The sequence below is a fragment of the Eleutherodactylus coqui genome, chromosome 1 (assembly GCF_035609145.1).
Source record: "Eleutherodactylus coqui strain aEleCoq1 chromosome 1, aEleCoq1.hap1, whole genome shotgun sequence".
Classification (NCBI taxonomy): domain Eukaryota; kingdom Metazoa; phylum Chordata; class Amphibia; order Anura; family Eleutherodactylidae; genus Eleutherodactylus; species Eleutherodactylus coqui.
In genome coordinates, this window is record NC_089837.1 from 102,932,744 (window position 1) to 102,945,387 (window position 12,644).

At 45.7% G+C, this 12,644-nt stretch overlaps 1 protein-coding gene across 2 annotated transcripts in view; it reads left to right on the plus strand.

The window, feature by feature from the left end:
* Positions 1-2,058: 2,058 nt before the first annotated feature.
* Positions 2,059-12,644, plus strand: part of KLHL30 (kelch like family member 30) — a 30,029-nt gene continuing 19,443 nt past the window's right edge. The window contains exons 1-2 of one of the 2 annotated variants that reach the window (XM_066598304.1): positions 2,137-2,170; positions 2,400-2,419. The gene's annotated coding sequence lies outside the window, so the exon portion shown is untranslated. Of the gene's footprint in view, positions 2,171-2,399; positions 2,420-12,644 lie in introns of both variants that reach the window. The other variant, XM_066598294.1, reaches the window with a different exon arrangement.

Sequence of the window (12,644 nt, forward strand, 5' to 3'; positions counted from 1 at the left end):
GGGCCCCCGACTATAATGCTTTATTCATAGTACTGGGCTCCCTGTATGGAGAAGAGAGACCTTATGGGCCCCCTAAGGCTCCTGGGCCCGGGTGCAACCGTATCCCCTGCATACCCTATAGTTACGCCCTTGCCACTATGTACCATACAGAGAGGCTGCACGCAAACGAGCGAGAATCTTGCACAAAACTCACATGAATATAAACTCCATCCTTTTAAATTATTCACATGAGCGATGCTGTGAGGTTAAAAATCGGCTTGCCCATTGTTTTCAATAGGACCTTTAGGGCTTAAATACACAGGTGCATGCACAAATACGGTCGTCGCTATGGAGTGTATTTGCGTGTTATTTTTTTTAGACTAAACTCCACTCTATTGCGCTAGAGTAAAAAAAAAAAAAAAAGCCAGAGAGATAGGTCCTGCCCAGAGATGAGTGAACGTACTCGTTTAGGGCGATTTCGCAATCGAGCACCGCTTTTTTCGAGTAACTGACTACTCGGGCGAAAAGATTCGGGGGGGCGCCAGGGGTGAGAGGGGGGTTACAGAGGGGAGTGGGGGGGGGGGGAGAGAGAGAGCTCCCCCCTGTTCCCCACTGTTACCCCCCGCTCAACCACGCCGCCCCCCGGCCCCCCAGAATCTTTTCGCCCGAGTAGTCAGTTACTCGAAAAAAGTGGTGCTTGATTGCAAAATCGCCCTAAACGAGTACGTTCGCTCATCTCTAGTCCTGCCCTATCTTTTCTTACACATATAAAAACTACATGCAAGAAAGACAGGGCAAGGCCTTTCTTTTCTTGTGCATAGTAATAACGCGCGAGAATCACACTAGTCGAAACGAAACCATTGAAATCAATGGTTTTGTTTTTGGTTTTTTTTGCGGGCGTGATTTTCACGCTTGCAAAACTGGTCAAAATCACATTCATCTCTTTGAGCCCTTAGAGACATCAGAAGGCACTCACATGCTGTGTGGTGTGCATGTGGGTGCGATGTAATGTTGCCCGTTGAAATCAATGGGAAACTCTTGCGATCCTCTAGCACGCGTGAAACACGCACCTGAGGTCCACAATTTCACAGCAGTGATGCAAGACGTTTTTGTTTGGAGTGTGAACAGACCATAAAAAGTGATTTCAGAATTCATAACTGTCTATTTTAATGTATTGAATCAAAAACATCCTTGCGTTTTTTTTTTTAACGTTTTGATACGCTGCGTTTTTTAACGCGATTGTCAATGGGACTTTCTAATGTTAAAAATGCATTGTAAGTTGGTGCTTTGCAAGTTTTGTGCGATGCGGTTTTAACATTAGAAAGTCCCATTGACAATTGCGTAAAAAAGTACGCAAGTGGGTAGGAGCCCTTAGGCACGTGGACATTTTTTTCAGCAGTAAGCCGAAACCAGGAGAGAGAAGGTATGATACAAAGATTTGTGTTTCTTCCGTATTTTGGACCCACTTTTGGTTTTGCCTTAGAAAAGACTGATGAAAAATACTGCTGTGTGAAAAAGCCCCAATACTAATGAAGCTGGGACGTACTTGCTGGGAAATAAAAACCTTATTAAACAATCGTGAATCGACAAGGTTGTAATAATACGAAAATACATACAATAAGGTCCCCTTCAGACAAGCAAAGCGTATTTGCAAAATAAAAGTTGAGTATTTGCGCACGCAACTGCCTTTTCTATTGTACTTTTTGCGCACGCAACTTGTGTGCAATTGTGTGCACCATAAAATATGCACCAATGCTCCCAGCCACGGCCAGATTCTTTGTTCTCCTGCACAATTGCGCAGGAAAATAGAGCATGCTGCGCTTTTTTTTGTGCGCCGCTATCGTGCACACAAAATACCTGCTTGTGAACGCACACCCATTGAAATGAATGCGTTCTGTTTTCTGCATATTGTGTGTGCAAATTTTGCTTGTGTGAAGGGACCCAAATACTTCAGCTACATTTTCCTCGGTGGCCATATGGGACTCTCCTGATGCCTAAAAGTTTGTGTGTGTTCAACTTTAAAAATCTGGGGAGGGGGCAGCTGGAAGGGCGAGGAATGTGCCAGCGGACCGCCATGGAGTGGGTGATCTATTAATAATCCCAGCGAGCTGTTAGCTCAGAAACACTAGAAATACTGTATGAATCTGCCAGGAGCCGCACATACAGAAGGCCGCTCTGTGCTTCCAGATCGGTGAGTTTTTAGTGGCAAAGAGGGGAATAATGCACAGGAGGATATGTAATATGGAGGAGTTATGGGGCTGGTCACATGTATACGGCACATGTACCGCAGCAGCTGCCGGGCTCGTTCTCACGTCCCAGGTTATTATGGAAGGAGGTGTTGCTTCATCACAGATACAATTGCCATTTCTTATTGTGTTTTGCTTGTGATACTTATTTACAAGTTTTCTTGCAACTTTTAGGTCCTTGATTTACTTTGGAGGTGAGTTACAGTCATGTGACGGACAGTAAATGCCATTTTTCGTGACAGTCTTTTGGGAACATTATTCATTTTCATAGTTCGGCTCTACTGAGATTTTAGGAATCGCATGCACAGTTGTGGAAAAAGTTAATACAGTATATTCACACATAGACAAAGCAGATTTTGTGCCTCAAATTTGCACAAAACAAATACCAAAGCCAAGTAGATGGGATTACAAGAAATCTCTTTCACAGGGCTCCATTACAAGAGCGTATGCGTTTTTACGTTCGCTTGTGCACTCCATTAATTCGCATGAATGGACGATTTTCCGCAATCAAATCTCGAGCTTAATTAGTGTTTTCTTGTCCATTCTCACGGCTGGGTGTGATGTTTTACCATTTTTCGGCTGGGCACAAAAATGTGGCTACATAGCTGCATAAAAACATTCATGTGAATAAACTCATGCTGTAGAAAAAATCCGTAAAGCGACCTGTGATGTGGATGTGAAATTATTATCACTGTAGATAGCCAGGGGGTGAAATCTGCAGCAAGTCCGCAGCAAAATCCGAAGCAAAAGTGTGTGTAACATGCCGATATTGTAATGGATTCATTGCAGATTTTTGACTACAGACAATATGCCGCCTGTGGTGGAGTTTTTGCAATGTGCGCAGGCTATTTCATATGTTAATATTAGGGGTAACAGTACACTACCATCTGCAAACATTGCAGGATATAAAAGGGCACAGCGTCACATGATGACAGTCATGGTGTCACCCTGTAGTGGCACTGTGATAACAACAACCTGTTTAGCCTAATGACTCCAGATATGTTCTTTGCCCCACAGTTTTGCGCAGTGATTTTCAGGTATTGTCTGCATATTCGCGCACCTCTCATAGACTTCTATGGGGCCCAAATATGCAGCAAATATAGCAGGTCCTACTTTTTTGCGCATACGGGGAATACTGCTTTCAAATTGCCTCCAGTTTTGATGTCACATTAAAGAATACATTATACACAATATCTGCATATTTAGCAATTCTTTAACAAGTTTATTATCTAAATCACTTATTATGGATTTAGGGCCCTTTTAAACGAGCCGATTCATTGTATGAACGAGCGAATGAAGTAGTGCTGAAATGCTGCAGATTCCGCGGTTTGAAATGCAAAGGCCATAATCCACAGTATTTCTGCACCATCTCCACAGTATATCTGTACCCTGTACACATGGAGGCCGTCTAGGATGTGCTTTCTGCTTAGACAGCTGGTAAGTTACATTTTTAGAATTGCTGCAGTTGAGGAACGTCCGCACTTTGACGATGACTTTTAACTACATGAGACAAAGTGTTATCGGTACCTCCCTACAGTAAGCACTAATTGGAGATACAGGTCCACTTATCGAGGACACGGGAAACATCCACCTCATTCCGGAACATCTTTTAACACTCTCTTATCGTAGCCCAACACAGTGACTGGGAGCCGGCATCGCTCTACGGGATGTTTCTGCTAAACTTCATTAACTTACATAGCAACAGAAATGAGTAGATATGTCAAGGAACTGTAGTTTTAGGGTTGACCACTCCACTGGTGATGCAGATCCATGTGGTTGACTAATTTATTAAGACTTCACTGACTGTCAGGCCTCATTCACACGAGCGTTTTACATGGCTGATTTAGCCACGATATAAAATCAAGACCATCTGAAGCATTGGCTTCCAATGCATTCATTCAGAGGACCGATTTTTATCCGCATAAAAATGCTGTGGCGGAAAGGATAGAACATCAGTGACCGAATGAAGCTGCCAATGTCATACGCAGCCAGAAAAGATTGGTCTTGCCCTATCTTTCGGCTGATATACACTGGCGACTCCCATAGACTACTATGGGAGCTGTCGAAAAAGGGAGTTTAGCAGCGACCAATGCTGCCAAAACATGGCAGCTGGCTCTATTTAACTAATAGAAGCCATACAGAGGATTTGTGCTGATGAGGGATTTCCGGGCTGCGATGTATTTCTGCGATGCATTTATTTGCTAATATGCTGCAGCTGCAAAAAATGCAAATTTCGGCCACAACTTGATCGCAGTTATTCTTGTTCATGCAGCCAGCGTGGAAACCCGTCACCCGTGTGAATGAGGCCTAAGTTGTTAATAGCAGTATGGTTTTAGGCAAACTGCACAGTCATTAGCAACTTACAGCTAATTAACACGTGATTAATTAGTCAGCTGCACAGCCCTACATAACTAGCAAAACTATTGGCTACATACAGTAGCTGCCACAACCTAGCCGGGTGGTGACTACTGTATGGCACTGTACCCATACTGCAGGTTACTTGTTTGTCTCCATCTCCAACATGAATGAGCAATTGAAACTGGATGATTAATTGATTATTCAGCTACTCATCTTGGTAAAACTTAAGGTGCATTTACACCACAAGATGATCGCTCAAAAGATGGCTTTTGAGCAATTACTTTGCATAAACTACTACTTGGTGCTAATGCCTATTAGTACCAATTAGTAGTGTGTGAGCTGCCAGGAGCTGTATTCAGGGAACAGATCACCCGCTGTTCCCCACTTACATTCCCTTTGTTCTGCCACAGGGCTGACAGCTGAGACAATTTAATCGGCGCTCCCCGGGCAGAACACAGCGCACGGTCCTTCTTATCAGCTCTTCTGCCAAACGGTGGATTTCAGGCAGAACTGAAATTCATCGTTTGGCAGAACAGTGAAAGATGGGCACATTTACACACAATGTTTATCGCTCAAAAGATGGCTTTTGAGCGATAATTGTCATGTCTAAATGGGCCTCAAATCAATACATTTCAGTAAGAATTAATAAGAACTAGAACAATCGTATCCGAGTTCACTAAACTAAAGAAAGTAAGGGAATTCACAAAATCTAAAAAAAACCTTCTTGTAATCAACTGAGTGGCAGAAATAAGTGTCAGGCAGCTGCGTAGAAACCTAAGAAAATGATAAATGCAATATATATATATATATACACTGATTGTCAAGAAAAAGCATTGGATGACCGGTGGGCCATGGAAGTGTGACAACATTGTACAGATATTCCTGTGACCCCCTTGTGTGTGCAGCCGAGCATTATCCTGCTGGAGAATACCTCTTGGAAGCCGCCATGAGAGGAACACATGTGGCTGCAGGATGTCCTGAACATATTGCTGAGCGGTCATTGTCCCTCATACCACTACTAGGGGTGACCGACTGACGTATGCGATGCCCCCCCAGACCATCACACCAGCAGTGGGGGCAGTGTACAGGTCCACAGCAAAGGCAGGGTTGAGGCGCTCACCCCTAGGTCTCCAGACGCAAAGAGGGCCGTCGTCAGCACCCAAAGTAAACCTGGATTTGTTGCTGAAGACAACCCAGCTCCACTCTGTAGCGTCCATTTTTGTCACAACACTGCTACAAACGGAGGCGATGGTGAGTGGGTGTCAAAGGCAGTACATGTAATGGGCACCGTGACATCAAATCTCCTTCAGCCAAGTGCCTGAAAATGGTTCTGACAGAAACGGGGTGTAACGATGGCGCTATCTGTTTCTGGACGAAATAGTTGGTCAGACAATCAGACCACCGCTAGTGGTCTGTTGAAGGTGCCCTGAGCCCGGTCACCTTGTGTGCCCTCATTCATCCACTGTTCCCAACACCTCCTAACAGTCTGGTCAGAACAGCCCAGGTGGTGGACAATTCATGGATACGACCATCCAGCTTCTCGCGTTCCAATAATGTGCCTCCTCTCCATGTATAGTGCTCGAGAAGTTCTACACAAGTCAAACAAGAGGTCCACTACACACAAGGAGCCTCTGAGAGCCTTTTTATAGGCCAAGGGGGGAACCACTTTTAGGGCCTCAGGTGGTAAGACTGTTCATCTAATCACACCACTACTCTAATGATATCTGCCTGAGATGTAACTGCATGCCATGTTTTGCAGCAAAACGACAACTTCTTCTATTTTATACTCTTCATATCATTATAAAATGTATAGTGGACTAAGCCTATGTTTACCGTGTTGTATTATGTGCATGCCAGAAAATAACCCCCCAATATATATGCTAGGCATATGCCTAGTTGAATATAATTGTCATACAGTTGCATTCATCTGCCAGAGACTCCAACAAAATAAGGTTTAGCGTGTGGTATATGTTTTTTTGTGAAATGGCCCTGTATATGCCAACATATTCAACTCTATGTTTTCCAATGAAGCTAAAAAAAAGGTATATTGACATACACAAGTCATACATACTGTATGCCTTAAAGGAGATGTCTCGAGGCAGGAGTGGATTTTTTTTTTTTGCCCAGTCCCCCTAATTAAGCAAACATTACTAAGCCCCCCTGTAAATGACTTTTCTAGCTGGTTTGTACTTACCGTCCCAGCGTTTCAGCAACTTATAAAAATTTTCCCAAGATGGCCGCCAGCTCTTTTCCCGTCGCTTGCTGTAGCCCGACGTGCGTGCTCCTGAGACGCTACCAGCTGTGTCTCCCTGACAACCAGCCGCCACGCAGCCGCCAACCGGACCCCTGGAGTGAACACGGCCGACCAGTCACCCACCGCCAGGCAGCAGGTAACCGGCGCAGCCCCCCCCCCCCCCCCGGCACAGCGGCAGCCCCCCCATCGCAGCGGCAGCCCCCCCCCATCGCAGCGGCAGCCCCCCCATCGCAGCGGCAGCCCCCCCCCATCGCAGCGGCAGCCCCCCCCCCGGCGCAGCCTGCCCCCGGCGCAGCGGCAGCCCCCCCGGCCCATCACTTACCAGGACGGCGGGACAGCTGGGCGGCTTCTCCAGACAGCTGGGCGGCTCTGCACCTTCCTCTAACAGAGGATGGTACAGAATGGCCGCTCCAGCACGCTCCCGAGAAGTTACAGCTCGTCTGCGCATGCGCAGAAGAGCTGTAGCAGCGAGCACGCTGAAACGGCTCGTGCTCAGACCAGAAGAAAGGACTGCGCAAGCGCGTCTAAAAAAGCAAGCCGCCGGCGATTTTAGACGGATCCATGGAGACGGGGACGCTAGCAACGGAGCAGGTAAGTGAATAACTTCTGTATGGCTCATATTTAATGCACGATGTATATTACACAGTGCATTAATATGGCCATACAGAAGTGTATAACCCCACTTGCTGCCGCGAGACATCCCCTTTAAGGACACCTGTTTAACATACATTAGGAAACATAACTATAACTCTATGTATATATCTGGTATATATGCTGGTTTATCTTCATAGAGTATATGCTATGCATTCATACTGAATATGGTGTGATCAGAGCCTAAGGCTTATTTCACAAGGGTGAATCACAGCCCAATATTGCACTTGACAACATGTGATTTCCCCGCGGACAGGAGGCGTTTTTATCTCAATACCGCCAGGCATCACTTCAGGAAGGTTGGAAAGTGGTTGCCCCTCTGGTCCACTAGTAGGTGGAGGCTCTAGGACGAGTGCCCTCCATATTTCTTGGCTCTGCCCATATAAGAGAGTGGGAGATGCTCTGTCTCAAAATGTATGCAATATGATCATGTGTGGCAGTAGCATTGTAATTAGAGATTAGCGAGTGTGCTCGTTTAAGGCTTCTACTTGATCGAGTAGCAGTCTTATCGAGTAACTGTGTACTCGCCTGAGCAGCATGCGGGGGGTTGGGGGGAAGGGGGCTGTATCAGTATGACTGCAGGGGGTGGTTGGTTACGGCTAGCAGGGATTACAGTCGGTAGGACAGGGAGCGGGTTATCAGGCGGAGTACAGAGGGGTTTGGTTTAGGGGATATGGTATGCCTTCCTGAAGAGGTGCGGTTTTAGAGCACGCCTGAAGTTTTGTATGTCGGGGATTGCCCGGATAGTTTGGGTAGCGTGTTCCAGGGGACTGGTGCTGCTCTGGAGAAGTCTTGGAGGTGGGAACAAGAGGTTCAGATTAAAGCAGCACTTGATCTGATTTCATTAGCGAAGCAGAGGTGCGGGCTGGGTGGTGGATTGAGATGTGGGAGGCAATGTAGGGTGGCGCGGTGCTGTGAAGCGCTTTGTGGATGAGGGTAGTGAGTTTAAATTGAATTCTGTAATGACAGGCAGCCAGTGTAGTGTCTGGCACAGGGTAGAGGCGACCGAGTAGCAGCTGGACAGTAGTGGCATTCTGAAGGAATGGTGCTGTGATGTCATGGGAGGAGTTGTATAACTGGGTGTCGTCAGCATAGAGATGGTACTGAAAGCCAAAACTCCTGATGGTTTGTCCAATAGGGGGTGTGTAGATGGAGAAGAAGAGGGGGCAGAGGACTGAGCCCTGTGGGACCTCAACAGCAAGGGGAAGAGAAGGGGAGGTAGAACCTGCAAAGGATAAGCTGAATGAGCGGTCAGATAGGTAGGAGGAGAACCAGGAGAGAGCAGTGTCCTTTAGGCCAATGGAGCGAAGCATATTGAGGAGAAGTTTGTGGTCAACAGTATCAAACACTGCGGAAAGGTCAAGGAGGATCAGTAGGGAGTAGTCACCTTTCAACTTGGCCATCAGGAAGTCGTTTGACATTTTAGTCAGGGCAGATTTTGCTGAGAGTAGAATGTGGAAGCCGGACTGTAGGGGGTCAAGAAGAGAGATTTCTGAGAGATAGCTTATAAGGCGGGAGTAAACCGCATCAATTCTGACATAGATTTTTTTTTCTTTTTACAGAGTTAATCATGCAGCATAAATGACACACTAAATTTTTTCTGCGGGTCGGTACGGTAACAACGATACCAAAATTGTTATATTTTTTTTAGGTTTTTACACTTTTTTGCAATAAAAAGCCTTTTTTTTGGAAATCTTTTTTTTTTCTCTATAGCTGCATTCAAAGTCCTGTAACTTTTTTATTTTTCTATGTGCGGAGCTCTATAAGGGCTTATTTTTTGCGAGATGAGCTGTAGTTTTTACTGGTACCATTTTGGGGAATGTACAGCCTTTTTGATCACTTTTATTGCATTTTTTGTGCATTTTGCCTCTATTTTTTAGCGTTTTTTTTTACGCTTTTTGTTGTACTAAATAAAAAGCATGTTCAACTTTTTGTACGCGTCATTACGGACACGTCAATACCCAATATGTGGGGTTTAAATTTTTTTTTACCTTTTTTTATGCTAATATTAGAAAAAGCATAAAAAAGGGGGGTTTTTTACATTTTTTTTGACATTTTTCCTTTTTTTACATTTTTTAAATCTTTTTTTTTCACTATTTGAGTCCCTCTGAGGGACTTACAGCACTGTACCTATGATCGCTGTCATAAGGCATGGCAGAGCTACTGCTCTGCCATGCCTTATCGCTTATACAGCGATCATAGGCATTGGCAATACAGGACGCCGGTGTCTGGCATCCTGTTGCCATGGTGACAGGCCGGGCTCTCGCGATGACATCGGGAGAGCCGGCCGGAGACACAGAGGGAGCACGCTCCCTCTGTGAACTCTTTCCCTGCCGTGATCTACTTAGATCGCGGCAGGGAAGGGGTTAACAGCGGGGGTCGCATCTCCGATGCCCCCCCGCTGTTGCAGCGGGACGCCGGCTGTGACTGACAGCCGGCTCCCGCTGCGGGATAGCGCGAGGTCAGCCATGATCTTGCGCTATCCCGATGACGTACCGGTACGTCATTTTACGCGAAGTACCAGGCTCCCATGACGTACCGGTACATCATGGAGCGGGAAGGGGTTAAGCAGTGGGGATATGATAGCATGTTTGAATGAATAGGGGAAGATGCCAGAGGTCAGAGAGAGGTTGAATATAGTGGTGAGGTGGGAGATGACAACCGGGAAGAGGGACCGGAGGTGGGGTGAGGGAAGATGGTCGCTAGCGCAGGTGGTGGGGTGAGCAGAGGAGTGCAATCTGGAGACTTCTATCTCTGTCATTGGTTTGAGTACAGAGAGTGAGCAAGAGCTAGATGCAGTACTGAAGAGGTAGGGTCGGGAATAGTCTGGGATTGAGAGGTTACTTCCTGCTGGGTGTCATTGATTTTCATTTTGAAGTAAGCAGCCAGCTCTTAAGCACTGAGATCCGTCACTGGGGGCTGCAGTTTAGGGCTGAAGAAAGAATGAAAAGTGTTAAAGAGTTGTTTAGGGTTGTGGGATAGTGAGGGAGACGAGAGATAAAATAGACTTGTTTGGCGGGGTGGAGGGCTAGGTTGCAGGTTCTCAGCATGACTTTGAAGTGGAGAAAATCTGCGGACCTTTGTGACTTTCTCCACAGTTGTTCAGCACACCTAGAGCACCGCTGGATGAAGCGTGTTTGAGGTGTGAGCCAGGGTTGCCGTGGGCACGTTTGAGAATGTGTTGTAATGTGTGGAGGCGAGGTCAGGGCAAGAGTGGAGAGATATAGGAGACAGGGAAAACTGTAGGGTCTCAGCGACGTTTGGGTTGTGAACGGTCTGAAGGTTCCTGTACGTATGGTGGGTACAAGGGTCTGAGAAGATGCTAGGGTGCTTGACAGACAAAGATAGGGAGTTATGGTCCAAGAGCAGGGGAGGGGAATAAGTGAAGTGAGAAATAGAGCAGAAACGGAGGAAAACCAGATCAAGAGGGTTGCCATCTCTGTGAGTGGGAGAGGCTGGACATGACCTATGTTTTCCGGCCACATGTAAAAGCGGCCGTCCAGAATCAGCACTTTAGGTGCTAATTTGTCTGTCCAGTCGATTTTATGCGCCTGAAAATTGGGCATCTGAACGAAAACAACGAAATCCAATGCTTCAGATGATCGCAATCTTCGGCCAACGTTTTATCGTGGCAAAATAGCTGCGATAAAACATTTATGTGAATAAGGCCTAATAGTGGCACAAGAAAATCAACATTTAACTCTGGCTGGAGGGCTTACACACTGAGGTATTCACTCAGTGGACCTGACTCTTTCCAAACTATCACAGGTACTCTGTATATCACTTAGGCCTTATTCACGTGAACGCTTTATCGCGGCTATTTTGCAGCGATAAAACGTCGGACGAAAATCTCGACCATCTGAAGCGTTGGAGTGCAATGCGTTCGTTTAGATGGCCGATTTTCTGGCACATAAAAAATTATGTGGGTTTCATTTTCACACATCTGTGAAGGTTGTCTCTGAGTGGTTAATTGGTTTATACTATTTACTATATATATGTGATACATATGTTTTTTTAAGCCTGTTAAAGACCTGTTGGTCGAATCATTCCTGCTGTTTATGGAAGACTACAGACCTTGTTTTTAGCGCACCCTGGATGCTGTCACATTCACTTTATGGTTTGCACATTGTGTCCATGAATTCTGGTCCTCTGTGACTTTGCATCGTTGCCCATCCGCTGAGGTGTTTGGATTGTGCTGCTGATAACCTGTTATCTTTATGTGACCTTATAAGTCTCCTCACACCTTCTGGGTGCTCTCCTTAAGGAGAAATGATACCTTCCCGACCTTTTTGTTCAGAACAAATGCTGCTACTGTGTTAATTTTCGCATAGCCATCCTGTAGGAAATTTACTGTAGCCGATATCTCCAACACCCTTGTCTTAGTATAATTTTTGCCCGCACATGATGCAACAGGTACATGCCTCTTCATATATTAGTCACATCTCAGCATCTCCATGTGCCAACATAGAATGTTACGCCAGTTAGGAAATGGCATAGATTTCTGGTGTAATTGACACCAGTCTCTAACCTCTCAACAAGCCCTGCTTGCTTTTCATGAAAGTAGTGAGGCCAGCGCTCAAAGCAGAAAAGCCACAAGATTTGCACCAAAATTTGCAACTTTTCTATGCCAGAATACTGGTCTAAAATCCTTAGTGAATGTACCTTCTGTGTATATCACATGTCATCTTTAAGAGTCACTATGTTTTACCAATATGTCCATAAAATATTTTTGCTGTCCATGATTTTTGCATCAGTTTTCCAGGGAAAAAAAAGAAAAAATTAGGTTAGCAACAGAGATGAGCGAGCACGCAAATGCTCGGGTCCACGTTATTCGAGTCGAGCTTTTCGTAAAATTTAAGAGCTCTACTCAACTAACGAACCCCATTGACTACAATGAGAGACTCGAGCATTTTTGTATGTGGGACGCCGGGTCCCGAGCTTTTTTTTTCTTGGTTCTCTCTCTCTCTGACAAAAAATTTGCCATTGACGTGCGCTGCGTAGTGGCAGGGAGGGGCCAAAACAGGCACATCACAGGGGAGAAGAGCCAAAAACTCGGACGGGGTCGAAAATGGCGTGATCCTTGTTCAAGTAAAGAGCACCATCGAGTATGCTAATACTCGAACAAGCATCAAGCTCGGCAGAGTACGTTCGCTCAA